Here is a 15,455-nt window from a genome sequence, read left to right as displayed (position 1 = left end):
TTTATTACAGCATATACCAGTTCCTCCAATCTATACAGTAAGACAGGAACTCTCACTTTAACTGTCCTTTTTATGATCAGCTATGTCACTAACATAGTTTATCAATATCTATAGTAATTTGCTATATGCAGGACAAAATACTTGGAATAGCTTTAAATACCCTCTTCCAATACTTAAATACTCTAGAAGCTTGATGCTTGATGCTAAATAAATGCCATTAAATGACCTTAGAAGTGTCTAATCATTACTTTTATTCCATATTTTAATTTATGTCCATGATTCCACAATGGTATTCACTAACCGTGCTAACCACTAAAGCATTAGGCCAGGGTAATTAAAGGCGGACTCACAGCTCCAGCTGCCTATCACTCCTAAATGTTAATGGCAGTCAGACATAAATCCCTGCTCTTATTAAAAATTACATCCAAATACAGTTTCATTAAGGTTAGTGACCTATAAGGGAAAGTAAACTGCAGTAATTCCACCTCTGGTAACACTTTCATTAAGTCTGTTACATAGGATGGCTTCAAATCCTAAATAAAATTACAGAAATAGACCATAATGTATCAGAAGATATCAAAAGGATTAGAGCAATATAAAAACTGTAATTTCTTTTCCTGTCTTGAAGTCTGTTCCTCCCCCTTCCCCAATTTTTTGGGAGCAAAAATAACAGTATGTTCTTGCACTTGCACCTTTGATTTGGTGTAGATCAATGCTGAATTTTATTTAACCTGGTAAATAGTTACTAATCTGAGTAGACCCACAATATGCAAAAGGAGTTATATTAGCCATAACCTGCTGAAAAGCTGGTCCTTTAGATTATATATACACACACGAAGCAGGAGTTTCTCTCAAATTCTAAATCTTAACTTCTACTTCATGCCTTCCTCTCACTCACACTTTTGATTCTATACCTCTTCTATCTATAGTATAAAGAGTCAAAAAAACAAAAACACACATAAGAAAGCAACAAACAACCTCACCACCCACTATGTCTCACTGACCTTGCAACAGAAAAAAAAAAAGAATTCTTAATGGTCATCATTGGAATATTTACTTTCAGTTCAATTCAAGATACTATTTCTCTTTTTAGTAAAGTCCATATGACATGACAGAAGAGTGGAAAACAAACATTTGCCAACCAAAGGAAAAGCAGAACAGAAACAAACCACTGCATGAAAGATTCACACATCACATGACAGAAGACTCTCCTGGCACCTTTACCATACTGTTCAACTCTTCTTCCAGAATTTAAGTTTGTCTTTTTAGAAAACTAAGTCCTGTGGCTGTGCACCTTGGCTGTAACTTTGAAAAACTGAATCAACCGCAAGCAATGTGAAAGCTTCATACACTTTTAGAATCTGAATGAACAATTCTGGGATGAAATGACCAACACATGACGTGCTTGCTCTTAAGCTGCACAAGAAAAGACAAGAATGATCTTATCAATGCTAATGACTACTGCTGGCATTGCAAGTGAATGAGCATACGCATCCAGCAACAGCACCTATCCACCAAATCAACAAGGAGCATGGTCCCCTCCCCCCACCAAAAAAAAAACCCACCAAGAAAAGCCCAATGGAAAATAAAGACTGACGGAAGAAATCAAACTGAGAAGCTCGTAACAGAAATAATTTTATACGCTACATCTGTGATGGACATACCAGATGGGCTTAAAGATTATTATGTTTCTGTCACTGAATGGCACCCAAGGAGATATAAATGGACAGTTTTGGACTGTAAACTGGTTGGATCTAACAAAAAAAATCAAAAGAACATGCATGTGTGAGAAAGGGAGTGCATGTACATATGGGCAGCTGGTGGATGGGATGGGCAATTACAGGCTCTTATTTTTGTCATCCTTATTTCAATATTTTCAATTCCTTCCTTATATCCATTTTGTGGTCGTTACCAAACGATACATTTCACATAAATTTTAATATAAGCTCTCAGGCAATGACTGTAGTCTTATCTACTAGAATAATTGATCTGTTTAACTAAAATTAATTTTACTCCAAGATAATTATTTTGCTCACATAAATAATACTTCTGGAATACTGGGCAGAGAGCAGATCTGCCCTTGAACAGATACTGTAGTATAGCAAGAACTCTGCTAGTCAATATCTAAATTTATGAAAAATCACAAGCCTCCTTCATCTGCCTCTATGGTACAGTAATTAGGGTAGTATTACCTCTAAATGCTATCTGAATATAGATTATTATTGAGCATAAGGCCACTTCTTTTAATATTTGGTATTATTTATACTAAATAGCCCCAGTACTGATCTATTTAATATCTCATTTTTGACTGGATAGTAACAGAGCACCGTGGTACCAGGTACTGCTGGGTTATAAAGTCATAAAAGGTATATTTGGCATTATATTGCCATAAAACAATATACATCAAAATTTGTCATCTACAGTGCTTTCAGCAACAAAACACTTTTTTGAACATGAAACACCATTGAGGCATTGCGACAGAAACCTTCCTGAGCACTGAGGCAGTATAAGCAGAGAGGTCAGCTACTTAAACCATCACCAGAGTGCGTGGGAAGCTCCATGCAGTTCGACACTCAAAACAGAAGTCAAATCAAATTACAAAACAATCTAAAACTGTACTTAAAGTTAGAGACACTACATTGTTCTTCACAAGTCTACTATTTAACTAATATCATAACTAACTATATGGTAAGCAATCAAATGGAATTACTAATGGCTCAACATATAAACCTACATGCCTGGAGGATCAAGGCCTGTGGTTTCTAAAGTTGTGCTCCAAAAGGAAGTATTTTCCTTGAGCTAAAATAAATAGATTTCTTCTGTAGATATGAGTTTGGGTTTTATGTAGCTATTTACTCAACAGGTGCAATCATTTTACTTTAAAAGGATTATTATATGGGAACTAAATGAAGCAAGATCTGAACACTCAGATATACTTTCAACATAGTCACTCAGATGCTCTTGTCTTTAAAAATTAGAGTAAAGGTAGTAGGCTTTTATGATTTCCTTGATACTACCACGACCTTTTTGTCTCTTGCGAGATCTTCTCTTAAAAAATAAACACAACTTATTGATTTTTGTTTTGCAATACATAAAACACATAATTAAAGAGATATGAACATACAGGGGCTGTTACAAATAAAAGAAGTTAAAAGTTCTTCAGAACGGTGACCTCCTGAGGAAGAGAGAAAGATAAAGGTAAAAGGTCAAAGATATACAAAAAAGATAACACGCATTCCTCAAGCCCCTAAGTTTGAGAACTTTCAGACAAATAAATACTATACCTTCTATCAAGAAAATATTCCAATATATTCCAAGAACTCACAATACTAGAGTGACATCATCATGTTTTTGTCAGAAAAAACATCAAGTCCGCAGGAAATTATCAATAGGTAGCAAACCAATAAAAACCTATTTTAGGACTTAAAACTTCTGATAAACTGAGGTTAATAAAGCAATACAGGCACTAAGATTAAAATGAGGCAACTGGTCACAGTCAAGATGAAGCATGGTCATAATAACTCTATTTACACCACATTAACAGCTGCAAATTTGATTTATTAGGATGAGAAGATAAAAAGCAATCTCAAACTAGCATCAGCTTTTTTTCTGCTTCGTGGAAAGGTCTTTGCTGTTTCCGTAAACTGAAATTTTTGAAGCAAGCAGCAGAACAGAAGAAGAGTTTCCAAACGAAGCAACAACTGACTGGGCTTTAATTTAATGGATTTCTGTAAAATCTATTTCTAGAACAGTAAATACATTTCAGCTTAATTTAATAATACAAATGCCAGAACATTCCTGTAATATTGTATAACAGGCTTTATAACATTAACCAAGTAGATCTTCCTGCACAAATTCAGTGCATTTTTCAAAAAATCAGATTCTTATTTAGGGTCATAACAACATGCAAGCTGATATTTCACATTTTACGAAAGTTATTAGAAGCCATCTTCCACAGAAGTATGTATTACCTTGGATTAACTGGCTACAGCATACAGACAGCTGTAATGAAAACCTCCTCTCACAATTGCAGATGCTTTAGAGGTTGGAGAAATGAAATTTACTCAGCCATATTGTATGCGACTTCCATGCTGCCGCAAACAAAAAGCCCATATTTGCAATACAAAGCTGCCACCACTACCTTTGCACTTTTACAGTAACTTGACTCAAAAAAGGTTAAGTTTTATAATAAAAAATGGATGCTGACTGCACAGTCACAGGCCAAGAAAAAAAGGGGGACTGCCCATGTTTTGGACAACAGCAGTAGGCAAGACTGTGCTGTGCTTGTGCCTCTATATTGTGGGATACAGTGTTGAAAAGGTATTCACAAAATGACAATTTTTCTAACACAGGATAAATTAGTAATCTGATAGCATTAGTAAAATGCCATTCACTTTCTACCACAAGTGGATACTTTAGCTAACAAAAGTTACACTCTTGCATTTTTGAAGTGAAGTGGGGTAATTTTTCATTTCTCAACTTTATTAAGCTATTCAAGTCAGATATTTGTTAGCTGAAAAAAGCCACCCACCCACTCACACAAGGAGCCACACTGGGAGCACACAAGTCATGCCTAGATCATGCCGTGCTCCATGGCTGCAAAACTAGAAGCTGCACACCCAGTTCCAGGAGAAACCAGTTGGCACACCAAGCTCACAACACCTCTTTTGGACCAACAGCTCAATCAAGAGTTCATTCTCTCACTGTTTAGTTTGCTGCTCCAGAGCAGCAAATATTTAACCTTCCTGTAACCAGAAACAACAGCAAGTATTTTTTTATTTTTTTGAAAGGATTGGTACCTGGTATTTCAGGTTATCAGACAACTTCCAAAGAATCTGGCATCATCAGACTCTTTCTAGTCTCTCCCCATCTTGAGCCACATTTTGCACATAATTCTTTAGTATGCAACTCTACGTTTCTTGTGGTATTGTAAGCGTATTTTTGCGGGGTTCCATGTAACTGATAATCTGATACATTAAACTGCTGATCTTTACTGATACTTTCATATCTACATAAAAAAGCTGGCATACAAAATTTTAATAAATCCAAACTCTCAAAAAAGTGCATACACACATGCTTCTGATGTTCGCATTATTTTAAACAAAACCAGGAGCTTTTAACTACATAATAGTGCTGATTTCATATGCAAATCTCTAGTTCCTTTCATTTCTGAAAATACAAAGATTTCCATGTTACCTATTTTAGGCTGGTTTGTTTTTTCCCCTGTAGTAAAGAATACACTTCAACCTTAACACCAACTGAAAAAGATATGCTCTTCTGTCTAAAAATTAATTTTTAATATTAAGATTTTTTTTCAGAGATAAAGCTCCCTCAAGGAATTACAACATTCAGACTTAGGCCAAGCTGGCTTTATACAATAATGAATGGCACCACAAAGATCATATAGATGGTTCACTGCACACGCTTGCTCCTTATTGTGGCTACACAAGTGGCATGCCTACTTCTTTACAGGACTGTATGAATGTCAGCAAAGCAAATGCTCTTTCACATGCATTATGGATAAGGAGTAAGGTTGTTAATTTACTAGAGCACTGGAGGAAAAAAATTCAAGATAAAAAAATATTTCAGAATATCTTAAACTAATGAAACTGCAGCAAAACTCCTGGAGACAGAAAGCAAGTTCAAAAGCCATAGCAAGAAAATTAAGATATATGATACACGAGGAAATTATCATCAACTTTTTAATATATAAGCCTTTACTTTTCAATGGTCTAGATGTTAGTTTAGCAAACTAGTTAAGCTTTAACAGAGAACAGGTGACACTGAGTAACTATCAACACAGCTGACTGAACCAAAGGTGCCTTTTAAATGTAGATTTCCCCATTTCAAACATCAAGGTAAGTTTTTTCCTCTCTCTCATCTAAAACATATGTTTTAGGGCAGTAATGCACATTACAGACTAGTTATTCAGAATGATTTGATTATATTTCAAAAATTGTAGATCAGTTTCTCTCCTGCCCATTCAAGAGGTATGTCCAATGAAAGTTTCTAGAAATCACTATCAATGAAAAAAGTCTTTCCATCTACCCACTATGAATAAAATGCTTGAAATGTATGTTGATCCATATGGCTGCCACATACATCCATCTTTTCCTAAAGTAAATCAGCCTACTAAAAAGATCAAGCAAACTAAAACTCATGGTATCAGCCATCTTTGGTCTCCCTCTTTTTAAGTCTTTAGCAGCAGAATTACTGATAAAAATCTTTTTGCACCTATGTTGTTTCTGGTAAATACGTATAATTTTCTTCATTATTTTAATATTAGAGGCAACACCTACATTATTTCCTGTACCATGCTAGTATGACTCTATTGCTGTGTACCTTCATTCAAACAGCTTTAATTCAATAACATTTTTCATATAATTTTTTCTTACAGTATTACCTAGTCCTCATTTTTTTGGACTGTACTACACTAGAGGGATGAGAACAGCTCTGTCTGCTTGACCTATAACAAGTAGTTAATCTGAAAAGTCTTCAGCATCATTTATTTCACTCTCACCATTCTAATCCCTGGAAATGTTCTGCCCAGCCTAGTTCTCCCCCCCACCCCCATATCCTTTGGGAGAAAATTCAGTTGAATTTATACAGACTTAACATGTTTATCCATACCAGCAGCCCACTTTGAGACAAAGTCACCTTTCTTCAAAGAGAGGTGGCACTCTAAAGGATGATCAATCTTACTGCAAAACTGTCCTGACAAAACCAACAATACATGAGCATTAAGGTATCTGGAAAATTAAAATTTTGCATAGCTTTTAAAGCTCTTGAAGTATGAAAAGTTACAGGTGAAAACTAAATAGGGAAACCCTACTTATCCATTTGTCTTCGATCAGAAGCCACTCCAAGTTGAAGTAAAACTAAAGGTTACTTCTAAGAATATAACTCAATATAAAGAGGAAAGACTAGAGATTGAAAAAATGCTCACCTCCCAGTTTACTTAATTTTTTGTGTACTGGAACTGTAATCCTCTCATAGGCCTTGCATATACAGTTTTTTATCTACCAAATGTTGCAAGTTCTATACTTGTTTCATCTTCACTAAGAGAGCAACAATATGGCTGACAGTGTACACAAGACCAATGTGGCTACCAGCGTATTAGGGCTAACTTTTATCCACGTAACCATGTGAATTGCTGTATAATGCTAAAATCACTGTAGACTTCAGAAAAATATTTGAAGAATACTCATGGGAAGTTTCAATATAGAACAGAAAAAGCAGCATCAATGTTAGAAACGTATCTTTTTAAAGAGTTCTTACATTCAATGCCCAATATAGAAGTTAGTCTGATATCCAGAAGTAGCTTTGAACAGTCTTTTGTAAACTGACCTTATTTCATGCCAAATGAGGTAATTTTACAGGACAGCTACAACTATGTACAACTATGTTCTGCAGTACTTCAGCTTCCCTGTCATGTGCACAAAGGTGAACTTTACCTTCTGCAAAAGCCTAAAAGAGGAAAACTAGAGGAATTAGTGAGGATTAATGCAAGGGAGGGGAAGCAGCATAGAGCAACTTGCTAGCCTTTCCAGATAAAACTACCTTATTTATTTAACTGATGATTTGGACAGCTCCAGTTTTTACTTGCTTGTGTTAGGAAGCACATGGAATTGAAATAAGCAGCTATTGTAACCTTGAGCATAACAGGTAATGAGCAAATTACACATTTTTGTTCTCCCCATAAATTTCACAATAATAAAAACCTGTTTATATGGGCTTAACTTAAGAGAAGATTTTAAAATTTGCAGATAAAGCAGAAAAACAAGAAGGTATTACACTGGATGTATGACCTATTATCTTTCTCCACAGAGACTGGTAACCTTTACAACTGTCACCTCTGTAATAAAAGAACGAACAAACTCTACTTCTTATATTCTTATCTCAGCTAATGTTCTCACTGAATTACCTGACGTCATTGCAAGAACTATACCGATGTTCACAGCTCCATATAGAAAGCTTCATCCTGCAGCCAAAACTAGTATATTCTCCAAATTAATGGCAGTTTAAGAGCCCTGAGCTCAAAACAATTAATGTTAAATGAAATGTGACAACATTTCACGTTAACATTAACATGTAAAACAGTTTTGAATTACTGGAGCAAAAGAAAAATCTAGAGAGAGATAAAAATAAAAAAAACAAATTGCTAAACTATCATAATAGTCAGCACATATCTGAAAAGCAACACATGAAGATCAAGTTTGTAGTATGAAAATTAGATAAAAATAATGGTTTTGTTCCCAAAATAAAGATAACACTCATTGATTAAGTACAAGGTGACAGTGACAAACTTGAGCCAAAATACTCAATGTATTAACTAAAACCTTTTCTCAAAAGGAACTTGTTTAACATTACATTATAGTATAAACTGCAACTGATTAATGCCAACACAAACTATGCAGAAACCTGAACAGTAAAACCAATAAGTGATGGGGCATGGGGGCAAGGCTTTAATGTTCATAACTAAGCAAAAGTAAATATTTGATTTGATGGAGGTGAGGAGAAAGATGTACAAAGCAGTGTCCATCTAAAACCGTATTCCTGGTTAAAAAAGGTAAACATAAAAGAGAGAAGAGGTAACGTCATAATATATACAGGAATTGCAAACTGCACAATCATATCATTCTTAATACCAATGTCATTTTCTCATTTTGCCAAATAAATAAGTTATACTCTACTAGAGCCAAAGGAGATTAAAATTCTAAGCCCAAATTGTAACTCAGCTGTCCAGCCTTTGTACCTATGCCTATCCATTTAACTTGGATAACCCACTGCTTAAGAAATATAAGTACTTACATTCTAAATCCAGGCAAATTTTGAATCTGAGGCTCTGATCCTGAAAGCTATTCTATGCAGACACTATTTTCCAAATACCCCTGATACGACACAGTTTAGTGGGCATCTCTGTTAAAAAATTTTCATTGGACATGTAAAAATGGAGAAAGAGACTCTCCATCAGTAATATCCTGCCCTGCAGAGCAGTGCAAAAACCTCTTGTATTGTATTGCTGTATAGAATGCTGCTGTTATGCAAAGTTCACCTTCTTTTTCCTCCAATCACAGCTCAACTTCTTACTTGAGAGTAAACATCATAAAATGGAAGACTATACAGAAAGGTCTTGGCTTAACAAAATTATCTTTCAAAAAAGAAAAACCTCACTCTTGAAGATAACATTAGCATTTTGGAAAGGAGTGGAGAGTCCTTGATACCTCAAAAGAATTGGTAATGACCTCCCATCTGCTAACCTTTTATGGATCAAAACACAGTTCAGTGGGGACTGAAGCTCTTCCTATGTAAGAGTTATCTAGGGTTTTCCACATTACATTAATATTTCCAGTCTAGTTCCAGGCTCCATGTCAGAAATTTACCACCATGCTTTGTACTTACAACAGTATACACGATAATTCAAGACTAGTTTAATCCCATTATCCTTAGAAGATACTAACTTCTAAGTTCAAGAATTAAATGTTAAGAGCAGCACTAGAGGTGGAAAGCTTGTTATTGATCTTTAGGATTAGTAGTGCTTTACAAGCAGAGATGTGATAAAAGGTTTCATCTTGACTGTAGCAATGAGCCAGCCTCATGCCTGGGAAGTCAATTCACTGTCCACTGAGGTCACATGCTGTACATGGGAAGACTGGGGAATAGCTGAATTGCAACACATTTATATTCCCAACAGGTCAATTTAGAACTAGCAGTGCATGCAGTTAAAGATCTGATACAGAACATCATTTGGGTCCATCTCATCTCCCAAGTTTATATTTTTACAATCTGGTACGGGAAAACAAAATGGAAAAGGAATGCAGGCACAGCCCAAGAAATTATGCTGTTTTAAAGAAGTTGATCTGACATGTATACTTATAGCACACTCACAAGCACAACAGTATCTACGCTGGCATGTTCCCAAAGAACTCATGCCAATTCCAATATCTATTTCCTTTGTTTATCAAGTAATTTCTCCTTACTCACTGTTTTAGAAAGTAAGTTTTGTAACCAAATATAGTCACAGATCAAGTTATATAACATTCTCTTCATGTCATCTAAATTGATAAAGACTTGCTGAAAAAGACTCATTTTTTCAGACATCATGTTAAGCACATGGTGTGGAAACAACTGTGAAATAAATAATAACTGCTGGAAAAAAACACATATGTAATTGGTATTTATTTTACAATCACTCTTTTTATCCAAACTGATGCATAAATAGCTTATGGAGGCAGTTAAGGACAGTATTTGTTATTCCCTCAAGGAGAACATCTGATACCACCATTAGGCTAACTTCCATGGATTCTTTTCAACCGACAGAACCTGGAAAATCCTGCATAACCTAAATTTTTCATTAATATTCTATGTAAAATGGGTGAACTGTAGTTCCATTGAAGTTCACTCTTTCTGTTCCTAATAGAGAAAAGAGTTGAGTAAATTTAATATGCTCTGATATACAGGACAAAACATTCAAGGTAAGATATATTTTACTCATCACATCGAAAAGAACCTGAGACTTTTCTCATTTCTTGAGAAAACCTGAATTTGATGGGAAAGAAAAATCGTATTAGTTGATTAGAAAAACAAATTTCAAGCAAGTTTCTCTTTTTTCATTGTAAGCATTGAGCATGCTCTGTAAGCACCGACCTATACGCACTATGTATTTGAGGACCATGCAAGTTCCCCAAAATAGCTCAGTTCCAAATGATATTTGATGTGTTTGTCCTCTCTGTACCTTTAAGAAGTGGAGAAGAAATCACCATTCCTGTTTTTCTTACTGGAACTGAAGCTAGGAAAGCCTAAGTAATTTGCTTCAGCTCATACAGTAAGCTAAAACAGGCAGAGAACTCAAGTTTCATGTTCATACTTTAAGCATTGCACTGTCCTTCTTCAATAAATATTCCTTTGCCTTTTAGATAGCAGTCACAAAACTATCCTTTTCAACTTAACTGTTCAGTATATCTATTGACATTTCAACTGTCATCATCAGTTATACTATTTCTGTATTTGAAATTTTCTCTCTACATGCAGTATAGAACACGCTCTCTTCCTCGGTCATTCCTCAGTTCACTGCTTATTCAAGTTCTCAGGTGCCAACTCACACCAGTATATAACCAAATGACTGAAAGTTGATATTAACACAGGGTCCCCAGTGTCAGACTTTTTTGTTCAGTTCTTGAACATTATCACTCTTTGAAACTGTTACTTTTTCTTACCTTATGTATTGTGCAAAACCAACCCACACAACTAATCCTTAATTTTCAAAAAGTTAAGATTACGTAAAAAGGTAAGCCCTGAGGCAGTGCACTATGTTCTGATGATGAGACTTTAAGACTCATACTCCCTGGGAGAAAAAAAAAAAGTGATGAGAGCACAATGCTTTGCCAAATAAGATAACATTTTTCTTTTAGTTAACAGGCCCATTAATTTCCTTGACTTAACCTTAATTGAATTAACCATGTAATAAGCAAGAATAAATTAAATCTAAAGCTAAATAACACTCATGGATTTGCACAAGTCTGGATTCACTGGTAGGTGAGGCATAAAAAGCATAGAGGGAACAGAAACAGTGAAGGAGACTGACTTCTTCCTTCCCCTCTATTACCTTCAGGATGTGCTTAACACATGATCAGGAAGAAGCTTTATTTCTGGTCATCAAGCCCCATGTTACATTTATTTTACAACTGCCATAATACTAATATACCCTATAAACTTGGGATGAATGTAAAGCACATACTCTATTCAAGCAAGTTGATTTCTTTAACAGTAACTGTTAACAATCTAAAAGAATACATTATTTAGACCGTCAGTTAATTTTTCCTTACTGAATTAAAGACAAACACCAGTCTACCTGAAAAACTGATAAGGCAAAGCAAAAGAAGTCAAGATAAGCGCTTTTACTAAACCCATTACTGTTTTAACTAACTCAGGGAGTCAGATGACAGCAATATAATACTGCTTTTGAAAGATAAAATCAGTTACTAACAATGATGCATAGAGGCTCTACCTTACAAGTATTTCAAAATAAGCTTAACTTCAACCTACTGACTTTCAAAAAAAACTGGCAGAGGAGATAATTTCTAACTTACCTATTGTAATTTATCTTGCCAACACTGGCAAGATTAGACTATAAAGAATAATCAAGAAATAAATACAGCATAAAATCTTCAATTTGGATATAATAAATATATACCTAAATATTCAGATTCTATGGCAGCGATAGCAAACCCTTCTCATGTTGACTGCCAGTATCCCCTGGGTGCACCTCATACCTCTGCACACCACTAGACCCATCCCACCCTTGCTCCTTAAGGTGCCCACTGCTCCCAAGCTGGCACCAAGTAACTGCAGCAGCAATGATTCCAGCAGATATTCTAGGATGAAGAGGACAGAAAAGCTACGGATTTTGTTTGTGCATGTTTTGCCACAGGTCCATAAGCTAATGTCATAAATGTATAGCATACCATGCCAGACATAAAACGTCATTGCCTTATGGGCATCTAAACACAATACATAACATGCAATTTTAATGAAGTCTAGTGTTTCCACAGAACAAGGATGTGGTTCATAAATCAAGTCATTTCATTACAAGACAGACTAAAAAGACTGGAAAACATCTAACTTAATTTTAAAAATACAGTTATTTTCAAAAATTGTTCTCAAATGTTCTTGCAGTGGGATATTTTCAGTTAAAATAACAGAAGTATTTCTCATTCTGACCCAGTTTCTCACTCGGAGAGCCCTCTGGGATGAGCTACATAACACACTGACTTTTAGCCCTGGATCTGTAGATCTAGGTGGCCCCATGAACAATTCTTGAGGTCTTTGAAAGATGACTAAGAAAAGATATTTTGCATAGACTTTTAGCCTCCAGAACAATCTGAAAATTTTTAGGAAATCCATAATGTGTGGAAAAACATCAGCCAATTTACTCCTGGACTTCTCTGATGAAGAACACCAATTTCAGTTGTACCAGCAAACTTGAGAGGTAAGTCTTATTCTTTTGGATCTGGGCTTCAGCCACCATCTTCCACAAAGGACTCTAACTATAATCATTTTTGTAATATTAAAATGTTTGAATGCTTAATTCGGAATTCCATAAGCAATGTCTTCAAAAGTAAAAGAAGAAAAAAAAAAGTTCATCTTGTTAACAGAAATACAAACAAAAGCACTACAGGAGACTGGTATCCTCTAGTTTATAAGAGCATTAATGTTTATTATTTAAACAAAATGCACTTTGTTTATGTAAATAACATTTTCTGATTGTCAATTCAGTACTAAGGCAAGAGAAAACTGGTTTGCAGTCTCTGATACTGGGCTTTCAGGCTGTTAGGATCTCAGGTATAATTCAATCAGTCAGACAGCAAAGGCCACCAGGAGTTGCAAAAAAACCCCAACCAAACAAAAAAATTCAATTTTAAACATTATTTTCAAACACATTTCAGTTTGCCCTTGGTGAACCATATTTTCTACTACCTGTTGTTTGCTGTGTTGACTAAAATAGACAGCAGTTCTCTAACAAACAGTGTAATTTCCACAAAATAAAGCAAACTGATTGAAATTCCTTCTCTCCTAACTCTGTTTAAGGAAATAAAGCTTGCAAGATCACAGTGCATCTGTGAAGGTGTGTATCTCTGTCTACCTGCCAGCTTTCCCATTACAAATCCTTTAATCAGCAAATTTCAAGCACATTTAACAGTGAAGTGGAAGTCTCAAATATATTGTTTTTTGGTAACTGCATCATCCCCCTCTTTTGTCTTTCAAACTGAAAGTGAGGAAAAAGTAAACAAAATCTAAAGATAAATCTGTTATTCTATGAAGATCAAGAACAGTTGCCTTCACAGATTCTCGGATACAGGAACTGAGATAGGAAAAGTCCTTACATTGACCAGCAAAAAACTCCATGGCTTGATAAAGGGCCATGTTGACTGAAATGGTCAATGAAACCAACAGATTAACTTGTTACTGACTTCAGTGGGCTTCAGATCAGAACTGAAGCCCCAAAGTTCCCTCTTGTTCTACTCATCCGAAAACCAGAAATGGAATTACAGAAAATAAATGTTGCAAAGAAAAGCATATTTTATATTTCTCAAATATATTATCTTACAATGCCTGTTAGTAATATATTGACAGCAACACAGTACCAAAATATGTCACAGAAAATTTTAGCATATGTGTAGACTGTCTAAACAAGAGATGAGGACATTATCTCCTGTGTACATGAAGAGCTTTTTATATCTGTTCTATCACAGAGCTGAAGTAAGCAGTTGGCAAACTCAGTCATCCTGCACAGCAACAATATAAACAGATGGAGACAGAAGGCCTTTCAAAGCTGACAAACATAAGCACCACCACTTTTCACAGCAATCAAAATTATATTTACTCATGAGGTAGTTATCGGAATCTATTCAGTATTTTCTGACTTCTGCAGCAGAATCATTAACATTTAAAAGGCTCAGGAAAATATCTGACAGTCAAATGCTGGTGGATTTGTTCACATACTGAAAAGTTTTTCAAGTACCTTTTAGTGAGAATATTAATAACTCCTGTTAAACTGACGCTCTAGAAAAATGGCCTAATAATCCTACTGCCAGAATTGTAAAATAAGAATGGTACCTCCTCTCAGAAGTTCTGAACAAATACAAAAAAGAAAATCTTATGGTTAAACAATAAATTTCAACCTGATTTTGCCTAACTGCAGGGGGTTTTTTTTGTAGCAGTACTTTAAGTTTAGAAAACAAGACTCTCACTTTAGACTAGCATCTTCTAAAGAGTGTTCCTACTAGGCTGAACCTACTAGGTTCCTACTTTACTTGCACAATTATGAGTTGTCCTATCTACGTTTACAGTGCTATGCAGGCAAAAAAGTTACTATTTATACAGGAGCAAAATCTTAGCAGTTTATATTTGTGTTAAACTCAAATCATGAAAACACTTAGTTAAAAAATAAATAATGCAAAATAATACATAAAAATAATGTAAAACTCAGACCAAAAGTGCCTAAGCACCTCAGTAAAAACACAATGAAATACTGGAAGCTTTAAAATCTTTATCTCAACAAGCAATCATTCAAATACCTCCTCTCCAACTCTGCAGAATTACAGAAAACACATCTCAATCTTACAGCATGTACAAATCCATAACTTCTGCAGCCTGCCTGGACAATCACCAAATTCAGGTTCTCCTGTATTGAGGCAAAGGGAGTCTATAAGGAAAACCTGACAGTCTGTTCTCCAGCTCTGATATGGCTGCTGAAGCCACAGTTGAAGAGATTTAGAAGGGGAAGAAAAATTAGACAATTAAGGGATTCATAGGTCTGTAACAGAATTTTAAATTCTGTTGGCTACCTCTTAGTCTCCAAGTAGATATGTCTAAGTATCAATTGCCATATGCTGCCAATGAAATGCCTTTTCACTAGCTTTAGTCTCTAGCTGGTAGTAAAGAGATGACTGAAA

At 35.3% G+C, this 15,455-nt stretch overlaps 1 protein-coding gene across 9 annotated transcripts in view; it reads right to left on the bottom strand.

Annotated features, from left to right (window-relative positions):
* Positions 1-15,455, bottom strand: part of SHLD2 (shieldin complex subunit 2) — a 52,131-nt gene that overhangs the window by 30,264 nt on the left and 6,412 nt on the right. Inside the window, exon 1 of one of the 9 annotated variants that reach the window (XM_067299811.1) lies at positions 14,384-14,433. The exons of 7 other annotated variants lie outside the window; for them this stretch is intronic. The gene's annotated coding sequence lies outside the window, so the exon portion shown is untranslated. Of the gene's footprint in view, positions 1-1,664; positions 1,918-14,383; positions 14,434-15,455 lie in introns of those variants that run through there. One more of the 9 variants, XM_067299809.1, reaches the window with a different exon arrangement.

Source organism: Apteryx mantelli, chromosome 7 (genome assembly GCF_036417845.1).
Source record: "Apteryx mantelli isolate bAptMan1 chromosome 7, bAptMan1.hap1, whole genome shotgun sequence".
In the NCBI taxonomy this organism is placed as follows: domain Eukaryota; kingdom Metazoa; phylum Chordata; class Aves; order Apterygiformes; family Apterygidae; genus Apteryx; species Apteryx mantelli.
Note: the sequence above shows the minus strand (reverse complement) of the source record. Positions and strands in the feature narration are given on the sequence as shown.